The sequence below is a fragment of the Hyperolius riggenbachi genome, chromosome 4, assembly GCF_040937935.1.
Source record: "Hyperolius riggenbachi isolate aHypRig1 chromosome 4, aHypRig1.pri, whole genome shotgun sequence".
NCBI classification, from domain to species: Eukaryota; Metazoa; Chordata; class Amphibia; order Anura; family Hyperoliidae; genus Hyperolius; species Hyperolius riggenbachi.
Genome location: NC_090649.1, coordinates 159533121 through 159548581, shown reverse-complemented (window position 1 = coordinate 159548581; position 15461 = coordinate 159533121). Strand labels below are relative to the sequence as shown.

The following is a 15461-nucleotide window of genomic DNA, read 5'->3' as shown; positions in this document are numbered from 1 at the left end:
ATATTTTTTAACTTTTTAATATAAAACTATTTTCTATAAAGTGCTGTAGCTGTTACATACTATCTAATGCTGTTTTCATAGTGCTTATGCTACAATAGACTACTTTCTGATAAAATACATCTGGAGCACTGAACCACTATCCCACCATTAGTAGTCTTTACTCGTTTATCATTTGAGTGCAGTACGTTATGCCAATGAATTCCACCACACCACATTGCTAACGCGCCGATGTGAATGTACCATTACAATACCACTGTAACGTGTCATCGATGTGATTATGTTGTCAACGCAACGCACCACAATGACACACTGTGAATGTAGCTTTAAAACAAATTTTTGTTGTATAGCAAAGTAAAGATTTTTTTTTTTTTTACTTTAAAGAGGAACTCCAGTGAAAATATTGTAATAAAATAAGTGCTTCACTTTTACAATAATTATGTATACATGATTTAGTCAGTGTTTGCCCATTGTAACATCTTTTGAATCCCTGATTTACATTCTGCCATTTATCACATGGTGACATTTTTACTGTTGGCAGGTGATGTAGTTGCTGCATGCTTTTTTGGCAGTTGGAAACAGCTGTAAACCACTATTTCCCACAATGCAACGAGGTTCACAGACCGGAAACTGACAGGAGTACCACGGTCCTCAGAGTTTCTTGTGGGAGGGGTTTCACCACAATATCAGCCATACAGCGCCCCCTGATGGGCTGTTTGTGAAAATCATTATATTTCTCATGTAAAAGGGGGTATCAGCTACTGATTGGGATAAAGTTCAATTCTTGGCCGGAGTTTCTTTTTAAAGAGGAGTTCCAGGACAAGGACAGAGTCACTCTCTCTGTCACCTGTTATATATCCTGAAGCAAAAACAAAAAAAAAATATCCTGAAAATCAGCCTGAATAAGAACGAGAGGGGAGAGAGTGAGAACGACAGGGGGAAGAGAACGAGAATGTGTGAGAGACAGGGGGGGGGGAGGGGAGAGAGAGAGAGAGAGAGAGAGAGAGAGAGGAAGAGAGAGAGAGAGTGCAGAGAAGAGACAGACAGAAAGGTACGACATTTTACACCCAGCAGTAAAAGTAACAAACGATGACTTAAAGAGGAACTCCAGTGAAAATAATGTAATAAAAAAAGTGCTTCATTTTTACAATAATTATATATACATGATTTAGTCAGTGTTTGCTCATTGTAAAATCTTTCCTCTCCCAGATTCACATTCTGACATGTATTACATGGTGACATTGTTACTGTGGGCAGATTAAGGAGCTGTTGCTAGCTGGTCTGGCTTTAACAGACAGCTGTAAGCAGCTATTTCCTGTCTGAACATTGTTACATTGTGGCAGTTTGCCAGGAGTACCGTACGGTACCAGAGCCTCTTGTGGGAGGGGTTTCAGCACAAAATCAGTCATACAGCGCCCCCTGATGGTCTGTTTGTGAAAATCATTATTTTTCTCATGTAAAAGTGGGTATCAGCTACTGATTGGGATAAAGTTCAATTCTTGGTCGGAGTTTCTCTTTAAAAGAGAACTACTGTATAATAGATTGACTTGAAGATATAAATGAAGTGAAACCATAAAATATTGAATTACAAAGTGACATTGCACCATTTAACCTATTAGCAGCTTCAATAGAGTAATCACGTTTGAGATAAGTGCACTGCTTTTGACCTCAGTCGGCTAAAGTCATTATGCTGTAAATTCTTGGAATGCTTTGATGTCTCTCTGCTAGCAGAAAATATAGAAACTGAAAGCAGAAGTCCTCTGTTTTTGTCTCACACTGCCCCATAGTGAAAAGTGGCCATAAATACACATTACAGCAGTACTAATTAGTAGCAAGCAAATGTAACAAATAAGAAATAGAAAAGTGTACTAAAATAAATTGGCCTGGAGAACTTGCAAGCCTCTAAATACAATTGGCTACTAAAGGGGTAAACAGATTATTTTTAACTTTTTAACCTAGACAAAATGGAGCTCCTGATCTTTCCACCCCACGCTGCTGCACCACTCCCAGATTTCCACCTCACAATCGACAACACAAACATTCGCCCTATCTCCCAGGCCCGCTGTCTGAGCATCACCCTGGACTCTAACTTCTCCTTCATCCCCCACATCCAAAACATCCCCAGAGCCTGCAATTTCCAACTCCGTAATATCTCCAAGATCCGCCCCTTCATAACCCCGGACACGACTAAGCTGCTCATCCATGCCCTCATTATCTCCCAACTTGATTACTGTAACTCCCTCCTGTCTGGCCTCCCCTTGAAACGCATTGCCCCCCTTCAATCAGTGATTAACGCGGCTGCAAGACTCATCCATTCTTTGTACTGCTCCACATCCACATCTCCCCTCTGTAAATCCCTGCACTGGCGCCCTATCTGATTCAGGATAAATTTCAAGATTCTATGCCTGGCGTATAAATCTGTGCACAAAACCTGCCCTACCTACATCTCGGAGCTTGTTCACAGGTATACACCAGGTTGTCCCCTCCAGTCCTCCAGCGACCTTCGCCTCACAGCCCCACGCATTTTCCACTCCCATGCGCGCCTGCAAGATTTCTCAAGTGCTGCCCCCAACCTCTGGAACTCCCTTCCACCGCCCATCAGAATTTCTCCCTCCTTCAACACATTCAAGCAAGCCCTCAAAACCCACGTCTTTAAGATGGCCTACCCTCCTCCTACCACACAGTAACTCTCTACTGAATATTTATTCCACAGCCCTACTTAGTGTTTTATCCCCCCCCCCCCCCCCACTTAGATTGTAAGCCTCTGGCACGGTCCTCCCTTCCCTAGTGCAGTCTACATGATTGTGTGCTCCTTTCCCATGACAGACTTGTACTTGTATTATTGGGCCTGCCTGACCAGCCCATAATCGCATGATCCTGTATCTTGTACTATTTACCTTGTATAACCTTGTTACATCTGTCATCCTTGTATCATTGTATGTACAGTATGTATTGTCCAGCGCTGCTTAATATGTTGGCACTTTATAAATACAATAAGTAATAATAATAATTATTATTTTGAAAGAAACAGGCATTTGCCTTTAAATCTTAGGCAAACTATTTGTAATGTTCCTGCAAAGATATCACAAAATTTCACAAATAAGCTTTGGTATTTACTTACTATGTTATGTATGAGGATTCTGATTGCTCTAATGTGTTTAAATACCCAGTATGCAATCAAGTGTGCACTCTCTCACTGGTATACATATAGTAAACGATGTATGCAAAAAGGAAAGTTGAAACGTTTGGTTCATTTTATGTTCCACCTGTTGTGCAGCCATATTCTGTTTGTTAATACAAAGAAAGTTTATTCCACTTGGTTGTCATGGAAATGACAAGTGGAAGTACAAGTGGCAGTGATTGCATTGAAGTGTTTGATTTTATTTCCAGTGAATTAAGCAAACAGTGATGTTCTACCACTATGTCATGCCATCACCACATGTGGACAAATATGCTCAGATAACTGTAGGTTGACGTTTATGATAGGTAAAGCCCAACAAAACCAAAAACTGAACAGGGAAATTGTGATAGAAATCACAAAAGTGAATGTAAACAAGTGTATAGAAGTAAAGGGCTGGATAGAATATCCTTTTTCAAAAGTGTTTGCCAATGCAGTTCAACATTCTCTCCTCTCTGAATTCAGTTTCTGGATGGGTTGGACAGGTTGATTATGTGACACACAAGGTAGAATAAACACCAAATTTCCCAGAACTTCTAGTGGACCCAAACTCTAGATTAGCGCACAATGAAAAGTCTTTATTGCACATATGGTTGCCGAATAAATTCACTGGACTGTGCTCTGTGCTTATTTAGCTAGATCAGAGGCCCATATGCAATTCACTTTTTTCTCCCTAGATTTCTACCTAGATTTCTCCCAGGTGATATTTGCAAAACTTGCTATAAAATGCACTTTAAGCCACCAGCTAGCAAAAAAATTTTTTAAAAAATAAATAAAATCAAAATAATTTTGATAGCACTTTTTGAATTGTAAAATGATGAAAAATTAGATTAACGAGAAGATGAATATTATCTCCTAGGAGATAACTCAGGTGAAAAAGTTTAATGCATATGGGCCAATTAGCTGTTAGCAGCTGTGAATCATAGTTGTGAGCTGTGCCTAGGCAGCTTAGCCCTTTCAGTGGTTCTAGTGAAGTGAATCCAAGTATAAATTGTAATGAAGATTTGTTTCCCCTAAAGGTTATCATGCTGTGGCTAATCTATTGGAGCAGAGAGGAAGTAATGAGTTTAGTTTCAGCACAAACAGGGCATGCTTTGATAAAGGCAGACCACCCGTTTGAGCAACTCTAAGGTCTTTTTCTCCCTGGGATGACCAACCGATTTACTTTTGTGGAATTGCTTCAAGACCTGTAATCTGAGGTGTAAAGGCACAAATAACCAATCTGTGGGTTTAGCTGGAGGGGCCTCATCCTGTGCTTTCAACAACCGACTAGATAAATCAGGAGACAGGTCACAAGTTACAACAGCTGCAGAAATGCAATTCTTGGGTAAAATAAACCCTGGACCTTCAGGATCAGGAACTTGTTTCTCAAAGGACCGTGACAAAGTGTCAGCTTTAACATTTTTAAAATCTGGTTTATACGTTATGATGAAATTAAAACGAGAAAAGAACAATGCCCACCTCACCTGACGTGCATTTAATCGCTTGACATTCTCAATGTATTCCAAGTTCTTGTGTTCGGTGTAAACAGTCACAGGATGAGTGGCTCCCTCCAACCAGTGCCTCCACTCTTCAAAAGCCAGTTTAACTGCTAAAAGGTCCCTATTGCCGATGCCATAATTTTTTTCAGCCGAGGAGAACTTCCTGGAGAAGTAAGCACAGGGATGAAGCCGTTCAGGTAACCCAGCATACTGTGACAAGACTTCCCCCACCCCTGACTCAGAAGCAGAAACTTCAACAATAAAGGCTTCCTGATTGTCAGGATGTACCAAGATGGGAGGGGAACAGAAGGCTTGTTTAAGGGAGTTGAAAGCTTGGACAGCCTCACTGTTCCAAACAGAAGGATCCCAATAGTGGAAAAGTTCTTAATACATTTCCTATAGAAGTTGGCAGATCCCAAGAATCGTTGCAATGATTTTAGATCAGTGGGTTAGGACCAGTTAAGGACTGCAGTTAATTTGTTAGAATCCATAGCTAAACCTGAGACAAACATTTCATAACCCAGAAATGAGATTTCTTGAACTTCAAAAATGCATTTTTCCAGTTTAGTGTACAGACAATTTTCTCTCCGTTTCTGCAGTTTGTATCCGATGTTGAGACAGAGAGGGAGAAAAAAATCAAAATATCATCTAAATAAATAACCACAAATTAACCTAGATAATCACGGAACACATCATTAACAAAATCCTGGAAGACAGCTGGGGCATTACACAATCCAAAAGGCATGACAAGATATTCATAATGCCCATCCTTAGTGTAACGATTGTGTAACTATTTCCGTGGTCAGCGCACAGGATGCGCGCTGACACTGCGGAAATCCTCCACAAGCGTATAATCGGAGAGAACCCAGCAATGGTGCTATGCACCAGTAGAGGGGAATTCATGCAGGCAGATTGAGCTGTGGAGTGCAGAGGAACAGATCCTCTGCACAGCCACAGATGCCAGGTGATTGTACGTGATGGGGCAATACAGAGCAGGATAGTTTCTCTCGAGGGAGAGAGCACAGGGACAGAATGTATGTATGTCTACCAATCTAGTCGCCGCCCGGCGACGGTCGACATACAAAAGCGAAGACCAAGGTGTGAACGCAATCGCAAGAGGGACGATTGCAAACAGTGACACAAGACAGAGTAAAGGTTAATTGCAGGAGCAGAGAGAAAGGCACAGCATAACATACAATGAGAATGTCAACGAAAATAACAAACACAATACCTAAACGCAGTCACCGCGCGTTAGGCGCAACAGCGACAAGCGCGTTTACGACGCGGTCTCCGCACGATAAGCGCAACAGAGACAAGCACGCCACCCTGACTAACGAATGAACAAAATGAACAAATAACAGGAACGCTTGCTAAACGGTTGCCTTACCACAGGCAACCGCAAGCGTTTGCTCCAGACAGACAGACGAACGAAAGACAGGAATAGGTCGGATAATATCCACCGCTCTTACGCCAGAGCGAGTGCGATCCGGGTTCAGGGACAGGACAGAAAGGATCCACTGCTCTTTCCGCCAGAGCGAGTGTGAACCAAGTAGAGAAACAGAGCTAGCAGGATCCACTGCTCTTTTCCACCAGAGCAAGTGTGAACCAAGTAGAGAAACAGAGCTAGCAGGCTCCACTGCTCTTTTCCACCAGAGCAAGGGTGAACCAAGTAGAGAAACAGAGCCAGCAGGATCCACTGCTCTTTTCCACCAGAGCAAGTGTGAACCAAGTAGAGAAACAGAGCTAGCAGGGTCCACTGCTCGTTTCCACCAGAGCAAGTGTGATCCGAGGAAAGGAATAGTCTTAGCAGGATCCACTGCTCTTTCCACCAGAGCGAGTGCGATCCACACGGCAAGACAGACAGAAGGAGTAACCAGTAGCAACCGCAGCTCTGGCCTACACTCCCAGACAGACAGAACGATTCCTTGTCGACAGCCGCTGGTGACAAGGCAATTGAGACAGAGAGGGAGAACAAGGCAATACAAATAATACAACCTGGCTGCACTAGAAGGAATGCCTAGTGAAGTGCCCAGGAATAACTCTAAGATAATCTATTAGCAACAATAGCAAGGCTGACACTCCAGGAGTGTTTTAGCTGTAACAAACCATCATGACCAGCAAAGGACTCTGGGATCACATGGTATTTATACTGCAAGCCTTCAAAGGAGGTAGCTAGGCAATTTGCATGACAAATGTATGCAAATTCCTCAGCAGCAGAGCAGGTCTGAAACTTGCAAAGTGAAGACAGGTCTCTCTTCCAGAGACCTGTCGCCCACAGACTTAAGGAATGGTCAAACAGCTGTCTGCTTGTGCAGACAGCTGAGCGGATCATTACACTTAGGGCCTGATTCACAAAGCGGTGCTAACAGTTAGCACGCTGGTGAAAAGCCCTTTATCACGCCTAAACTTAGTTTAGGCATGATAAGTTTAGGTGTGATAAGTTTAGGTGTGATAAGTTTAGGCATGATAAGTTTAGGTGTGATAAGTTTAGGCGTGATAAGTTTAAGCACCAACTGGGCTAGCACCGCAGTGCACAGCTGATCAAAAGTTTTGCGCTAGCAAAGTCTGGTACACTTCGCATAGAGTTTAATGGCGCTGCTTTGCGTGCGGGACTTTGCGCGCAATCTAAACGTATCTAAACTTAGCATGCCTAAACTTATCATGCCTAAACTTATCACGCCTAAACTTATCACACCTAAAATGACTTTTCACCAGCATGGTGCAATGGTTATCATGCCTAAAGTCTCTAACTGGGTTAGCACCGCTTTGTGAATTGAGCTCTTAGTGTTAAAAGCTGTCTTCCATTCATCTTCCTGTCTGATCCTGATTAGTTTGTAAGCCCGCCTGAGATCAAGCTAGGTAAACACTTTGGCACCTGCCAACTGTAAAAAAAATCATCAATTAAGGGCAGAGGGTATTTATTTTTCACTGTCATTTTGTTAAGACCCCTGTAATCAATACAAGGTCTAAGACCGCCATGTTTCTTTTCAACAAAGAAGAAGCCTGCCCCTGCTGGAGAGGAAGATGGTCTAATAAAGCCCTCTTTAGGATTTTCCTTGATATAATCCTTCATGGCCTTGTCTTCAGGAGCAGAAAGATTATATGACCGGCCACGGGGTGGCATAGTACCAGGTAACAGATCAATTGCACAATCATATGACCTATGTGGGGGAAGCTTGTCAGCAGCATGTGGAGAAAAGACATCAGAAAAGTCTCTATAATATGTTAAACTCATATCGGTGCCATGCAAAGGAAGCATTTTTAAACAATTCTTGTAACAAAAAGAAGACTAACTGGTTAATTGACCAGAACACCAATCAATTATCGGATTATGTTTCTGAAGCCATGGCAAACCTAAAACCAAAGGACTAGAAGGCATTTTAAGCAGATAAAATTGCTGATGAAGTGAACCAACGTGGAGTAACACCTCAGGAGTGATAGCAATTGGCTGATTCGCCTGGATAGGAGAATTGTCAATGGCGGTCACACAGATCTCCAGTCAAGGCAGGAATACCCAATTCAACAGCAAGGGAAGAATACAAAAAGTTACCGGCTGCCCCAGAATCAATAAATGCATAACAATGATGAGACATATTTCCCCAGCTTATCACTCCGGGCAAAAAAATTTTTTTTTCATGTTTAGAGGAAGAACCTGATCGCCCAATTGAGGTTCCTCGGTCTTACTTAGGCGCTGGAGTTCATGCCTTTTCTTAACAGGACAATCCTTGGCAAGATTACCTTTGCCTCCACAATAAAGACATAAGCCCTCATTACATCTCCTAAGTTTCTCTATAGGGGAGAGCTTAGAAAAGCCTATTTGCATAGGTTCCTCTGCAGATGTTGGGACACTTGTGAAGGAACAGGAGCAGACACAGGGCCCTGAGACCTGCGTTGGTGACGTTGCCTGAGTCATCTATCTACCCGCATTGCCAATGTTATGGCTTCCTCCAAAGTTCCAGGAGGTGGATGACTGACAAGAGCATCATTAATGGCGTCAGAAAGTCCAAACCGAAAGTGATCCAAGAGTTCAGCATCACACCACTTGGTAAAAACTGACCATCGTCGACCCTGACGTAGCTCCCTTAATTTCTGTACTGCAGTGGTGGTAGCATCAGGATCAGAGTACAGAATGGCCCAGGCATGGGCAAACTTGGCCCTCCAGCTGTTAAGGAACTACAAATCCCACAATGCATTTGCCTTTATGAGTCATGACTGTGGCTGTCAGACTCCTACAATGCATTGTGGGACTTGTAGTTCCTCAACAGCTGGAGGGCCAAGTTTGCCCATGCCTGGAATAACCATTTCTTTGAAGAGGCTATTCACAGAAGACAAGGCTTTATGATCAGAAGGAAGTCCATAGGCCCAAGATTGCGGATCCCCCTGTAGAAGAGATATGACCAGAGAGACCTTTTGAGATTCAGTTCCAGAGGAACGTGGATGCACTTTAATGTAAGTCAAACAGCTGTTTCCAAAATTGCTGAACTGAGATCTAGAGCCTGAGAATTTTTCTGGAAGAGGCATCTTAGGTTCCACTGGCACTTGAGATGAAGGAGAAGGAGGAACTGAGCGCTCAGTTGATGAGGCAGATGAAGCATCCTGTAAAGAGGCATTGGCCAATTGAGTTTATTGGGTCTGTTGAGCAGATACCCATTCCGAGAGCTGATTGACGGCCCCAGTAAGGTGAAGCACTTGCTGCACAAGATCCTCCATTATTTTTGTTAGGCCCGTGATAATGTTAGGCCTGTAGGGATTTCTACTCACGAATCAGCTCCAATGCCCCAATCTAACTCCACACGCTTCACCCTATGTGGTGCGTCCCCACTTGAATGGTAGGTGAAGAGACAACACCTGCCCGACTTCGGTTACACCCAGGCCTTTAGTGTGCAAGGTATTGGAGCTGAATGCAGGGTGAGCAAATAAGCTTCCAGACCAAACAAGGAAACAGAATAACAAAGTCCAGCAACGGTCCAGGTTCATACACGGTAAGCTGAAATATCACAGTACCGGAGGGCAAGGCAGAGAGTAGTCAAAGAACGTTTCTGAAATCAAAACCAGGCAGCAAGGGTCGTCACGATATTCCAGGCAAGAGGTCAGTTCAGGCAGCAGACAAGGGAGGTCCAGTAATCAAAGCCGAGGTCAAAGTCCAGATAATCCAATATAAACATCAGGTAACAGCACACCCAGCAACCAGCAAGCTAGAAGCTATCATGGGCAAGATGCAAGTGTCACAGCAAGGTTTAAATACTGATCCAGTCAGTGGCCAGCCACATGCACACAACAGCCAATCACACACAGGCATTTAATCTTGTTTAAAGTGGACCCAAATTAAAAATACAAGATTTCAGAAATAAAATCTATTTTCTAAATTATATTAATAATTAGCAGCCTTTTTTCAGCTGCATGATGACAAATATAAAATATTTTACATTTATTGGAGGAACCCCTCCCTTCCTTTCATATTGCCAGGACAGAATCTGACAAATTGGTGGAGTAGATGGTGTCCGGCAAAGGAGGAATTGCTAATGGCTGCCACCTGTATAACCCTAGTTATGAAAAGAGAAGGGTGAAAAGCATGCACTGAAATGCTTATAGGCTTGAAGGAGTGTTTATTTATCTTTGTATGTGTCAGAGTGGTGCAACTAAATATTTTGAATTAAAAAAATGTTTCTTTGGGTCCGCTTTAAAGTGAATGGGAGCCGCATTTAAAAAAAATGAGACAGATACTTACCCAAGGAGAGGGAAGGCTCTGGGTCCTATAGAGCCTTCCGGCTCCACTCCTGGTCCCCTCGATCCAGTGCTGGCTCGCCCGGTAGCAGTATTTGACTAAATTAGTCAAATACTGCTTTATCCGGCCGAAGGAGGCTTCAGAAGTCTTCAGGGAGCCCGAGTGCTCCTGAAGAAGGGCGGCCCTGTACTGCGCCTGATCAAGCACGCTCTCTTGCACGCTCACGCCTGTGCAGTACGGAGCCGCACGTCTTCGGGAGGAAACGGCTCCTGAAGACTTCCAAATACCCTTTCAGTGGGGGATTGAAATGGGTGGGAGCCAGCACAGGATAGAGGGCGCCGAGAGAGGAGACGGAAGGCTCTATATGACATCATCTGAGAGAAAGATCAGCTAACACGGGTGGCAATACATGTCAGCTGAGTAACCAATAGTATCCAGTAAAATATCCTCACTGTGCATCAGCTATAGCACAGTGGTTAAGAGCACTGCCTCTGATGTGAGAAACCAGGGTTCGAATCCCAGTCAGGTATTTATTACATAAACCCCTACCTAAGTGTCAGCTGACTCTACCTCTGTCGCCACCTCAGACCATACTGCGGCCGAGAGGGGCGATCCCTTTGCAGTGTTCCCCAACCCTATCCTCAGGGCCCACCAACAGTGCATGTTTTGTGGAAATCCACAGAGGCAGTTAATCAGCTCTGCTGAGTCACTAATTACCTCACCTGTGCTTGTTTGTGGTTTTCTGCAAAACATGTACTGTTGGTGGGCCCTGAGGACAGGGTTGGGGAACACTGCCTTACAGCATGTTACACTGTTTGCCTAATGCCCACAAATCTCCAAGTGTTCTCAGTGCACTGTAAAGATTAGGGAATATACCTTTAGATTGTAAGCTTACAAGGGCAGGGCTCTTTCAACCTTTTGTGTCTTGGAATTTGTTATTCATTTTGTATCTTGAAATCTCTTATGCATTTCATCATGTTATATTTGTAATTATCAATCATGTATCTTGTACCAGTGTCTATATTTGGTGTATACCATTGTCTGTATTATTATAGTAGAGTGGAAGCTTTTTCCAGCGACTTCTTAAAGAGACTCTGTAACTTCAAAAAGATCCCCTGGGAGGAACTCACCTCGGGTGGGGGAAGCCTCAGGATCCTAATGAGGCTTCCCACGCCGTCCTCCGTCCCACGGGGGTCTCGCTGCAGCCCTCTGAACAGCCGGCGACAGGCCCGATTGTAATTTCAATATTTACCTTTGCTGGCTCCAGCGGGGGCGTTGTGGCTGCTTTCGGCTCGGAAATAGAAGGAAATACCCGATCTCCGTCGGGTCTGCTCTACTGCGCAGGCGCCGGAGACTTGCGCCTGCCCAGTACAGTGGACCTGACGGCGATCGGGTATTTCCGCCTACTTCGGAGCCGACAGCCAACAGAGCGCCTGCGCAGGAGCCAGGAAGGTAAATATTACGTCACGGCTGTACGGAGGGCTGCAGCGAGACCCCCGAGGGACGGAGGATGGCGTGGGAAGCCTCATTAGGATCCTGAGGCTTCCCCCACCCGAGGTGAGTACCCCCCAGGGGACGTTTTGGCGTTACAGTTCCTCTTTAACCTGAATGGGCTCGGATCTGTTCTCCCCACCTGCCTTTCCAGTGGTTGCTTGTGGGGTAACCTACACTTGTGAGTATCATATCATTGTTCATTTATAAGACAACCACAACGAGTCTATACATACTACACCACAATGGGCTTTTGGTTTCCCAATTTGAATGAGGAGAATGGTGGAGCACCAGCTTGGCCATACACCCCTCTAGTGTCCCAGTTGGGAGGAGTGGTGGCATGTCAGCTTGGCCAAATACCCCTCCAGTGTCCCGATTGAGAGGAATGGTGGAGTGCCAGCTTGGCCATACACCACTCTGATGTCCCAATTGAGAGGGGTGGGGAAGTGCCATCTTGGCCACACACCTCTCTTTTGTCCTGAATGAGAGCAATGGTGGAGTGCCAGCTTTACACCCACCCCTCTGGTGTCCTGAATGGGAAGAGTGTTTGAGTGCCAACATGACCACTCACCACTCCAGTGTCTCGACTGTAAGGTAAGGAAGAAAGTGAAATATTGATGTTAGACCATTTTTAAAGCAAACTTGAAGCGAAAAAAAAACGTATGATATAATGAATTGTATATGTAGTATGGATAATGAATAGAACATTAGTAGCAAAGAAAAGAGTCCCTTATTTTTATTTTCAGTTATAACTTTTTTTTATTATAAATTGCATCTTTCGTCCTATTTGCAGTTTGCAAACCACACTCCTTATTTTAAACTATGAAACAGAGTAGAGCTAATGACCCTTTGAACTTTCCTGCAGTAAAACCTTATCTCAACCTGTCTCTTACTGTTTCTTGTTTGTTTAAGTGCTTCAGAAAACAGGAATGTCTTTGACCCAAGCTCGGTCGCAGAGCTCAGAGAAGCTCTTTTGCATAGATAACAACTAGACTTAATTCTCCCTGAACTGGAAACAATATGAGACTCTTTTATTTCCTGCTAATATGTTATTTCTTAGCTGTACTACACATACAATTCATTTTATCATAAGTTTACTTTGGCTTCAGGTTTGCTTTAAGGGTTTCATTTTGAATGCCATCTTACTGATGTGTATATGTAACACTCTGGCCCCTGGAAAACCATTTGTGTTGTCATATGATCAGGGCTTGCTCAGGAGGTAGATAAGTGAGGCAAGCAACCTCCATAATCCCATGGTCTTGAAGTCCTGGAGCATGAGGAGGTGAGACATTCCTCTCTGTTTGCAACGCTGCAGTGCAGGTGGCCTGCCAGGGGTCTTCATGGGGCCTGTAGCAGGTCCCGCTACTGATGGATGTTCCTCAGGGTCTGAGACAATTACCTCTGTTTCCTTGTTGGCTATCTGGCCTTGTCTCCATGTCTTCTAAGGTCTGAATTGAATTAGGTGCAACACTATATGAAAGGTGGTTAAAGAGGAACTCCAGTGAAAATAATGTAATAAAAAAGTGCTTCATTTTTACAATAATTATGTATAAATGATTTAGTCAGTGTTTTGCCCATTGTAAAATATTTTAAATCCCTGATTTACATTCTGACATTTATTACATGGTGCCATTTTTACTGTTGGCAGGTGATGTAGCTGCTGCATGCTTTTTTGGCAGTTGGAAACAGCTGTAAACAGCTATTTCCTTCAATGCATCAAGGTTCACAGACAGGAAACTGCAAAGAGTACGTACTCAGTATTTCTTGTGGGAGGGGTTTCACCACAATATCAGCCATACAGCGCCCCCTGATGGTCTGTTTGTGAAAAGGAATAGATTTCTCATGTAAAAGGGGGTATCAGCTACTGATTGAGATAACGTTCAATTCTTGGTCGGAGTTTCTCTTTAAAGATGTTTCTTGTGACATAACAGCTTTGGAAAAAAAGGTACAGGAAGTCCCCAACTTACAAACTAGTTATGTTACAAGAGATTGTTTCTAAGTTGAATTTGTTTGTAAGTTTGGTCTTGTGGACATGGTGAAACGTGGATAAATTACAGTATTTACTTCTGGACAACTTTGGGTTTGGAAATATAGTGTAAACTATGGTTTTTGTTTTTTTTCAATGTGCTTTTAAAGTGTTGTAAACTATTTATTATAATAGTTTATACAATACATTTAACAACAAAAATGTGTAATGAAAAAAAATTGTATATTTTGTAAACAAAGACAATTTTTTTGTATCTCTGAAGCCTTGTTACTGGACTCATTTGTAAGTAGAGAATTGTCTGTGATCACCATGCTGACAGAAACACTGCTGACAGGCAGTTCTAACACTACATTCAGCACCTGGTGATCCTGGGCGCAAAACTGCTGTTTTTACAGCACAGATGACATGCACATTTAAAAGGTAAAACAATTTTGCCTGGCAGGTTCACTGCCAAGAAGATTCAAGTGATTTTAGTCTCACCTCCATCATCCAGATTATGCCACACAAGTGGGAAATCAGTTTAACAACATTTCAACTAGTACTGCATGACAGATGGTCTGACATTGTAGAGATGCTGTATCTAACAGTATGTAGACTTTTGATGCCATCTTGTGGTTGTCTGATTAAATAACCAATGAAAAGAAAAAAACACTTGTTATTAAGCACATCTCCGAAAATATACTTCCCCATCAAGTCATTTCCGTGGTTTCGCTTGTTGCTTTTAAATCTTACTTTTTTTTTTAAGTGTTAACACACTAACTCAATCCTAAAACTAGCTTGCCACACCAGCTGTATTACATGTTCTTATTATGGCTTATTTATGAAGTGCCAACATATTTCAAAGTGCTATAAAATAAATAAGATGGGGGTGGGGCAAATGTACACAGTAAGTACAAACTATGAGACAAGAGGATTAGGGGAACCTGCTTAAAGAGAATCTGTATTGTTAAAATCACACAAAAGTAAACATACCAGTGCATTAGGGGGCATCTCCTATTACCCTCTGTCACAATTTTGCCACTCCTAGCCGCATTAAAAGTGGTTAAAAACAGTTTTTAAAAGTTTGTTTATAAACAAACAAAATGGCCACCAAAACAGGAAGTAAGTTGATGTACAGCATGTCCACACATAGAAAATACATCCATACACAAGCAGGCTGTATACACCCTTCCTTTTGAATCTCAAGAGATCATTTGTGTGTTTCTTTCCCCCTGCAGCTATCTTCCACTGAAGTGTCAGGCTGTTTCTTCCTGCAGAGTGCAGACAGCTCTGCCTGTATGTAATTCCTCAGTATGTGAAAGCCCAGCCAGCTCAGAGGAGGATTTATCCAGCTTGTAAAAGATAAGAGAGAAGAGAGAAGCTGCCCTAATCTAAATAATACACAGGCAGTGTGCAGAGAGGGGCCTGGAGGGGGGAGATACATCACAGAACTACAACACTGAAGAACTTGGCAGCCTTCTAGACACAGGCTGACAAGTCTGACAAGAGAGAGATAAGTTGATTTATTACAGAGATGGTGATAGTAGAACGTGCTGCAGTAAGCCAGAACACATTAGAATAGCTTTTGGAACTTGTAGGATGATAAAAAACAGGATGCAATTT

The 15461-nt window shown here is 43.0% G+C and overlaps 1 long non-coding RNA gene across 1 annotated transcript in view; it reads right to left on the bottom strand.

The window, feature by feature from the left end:
• LOC137570569 (uncharacterized) overlaps window positions 1–14369 on the bottom strand; it is a 36593-nt gene extending 22224 nt beyond the window's left edge. The window contains exons 1-3 of the long non-coding RNA XR_011031087.1: window positions 14340–14369; window positions 13272–13342; window positions 4642–4819 (exon numbers count right to left, since the gene is read on the bottom strand). This is a non-coding gene — a long non-coding RNA (uncharacterized lncRNA). The remainder of the gene's footprint in view (window positions 1–4641; window positions 4820–13271; window positions 13343–14339) is intronic.
• Window positions 14370–15461: the final 1092 nt, after the last annotated feature.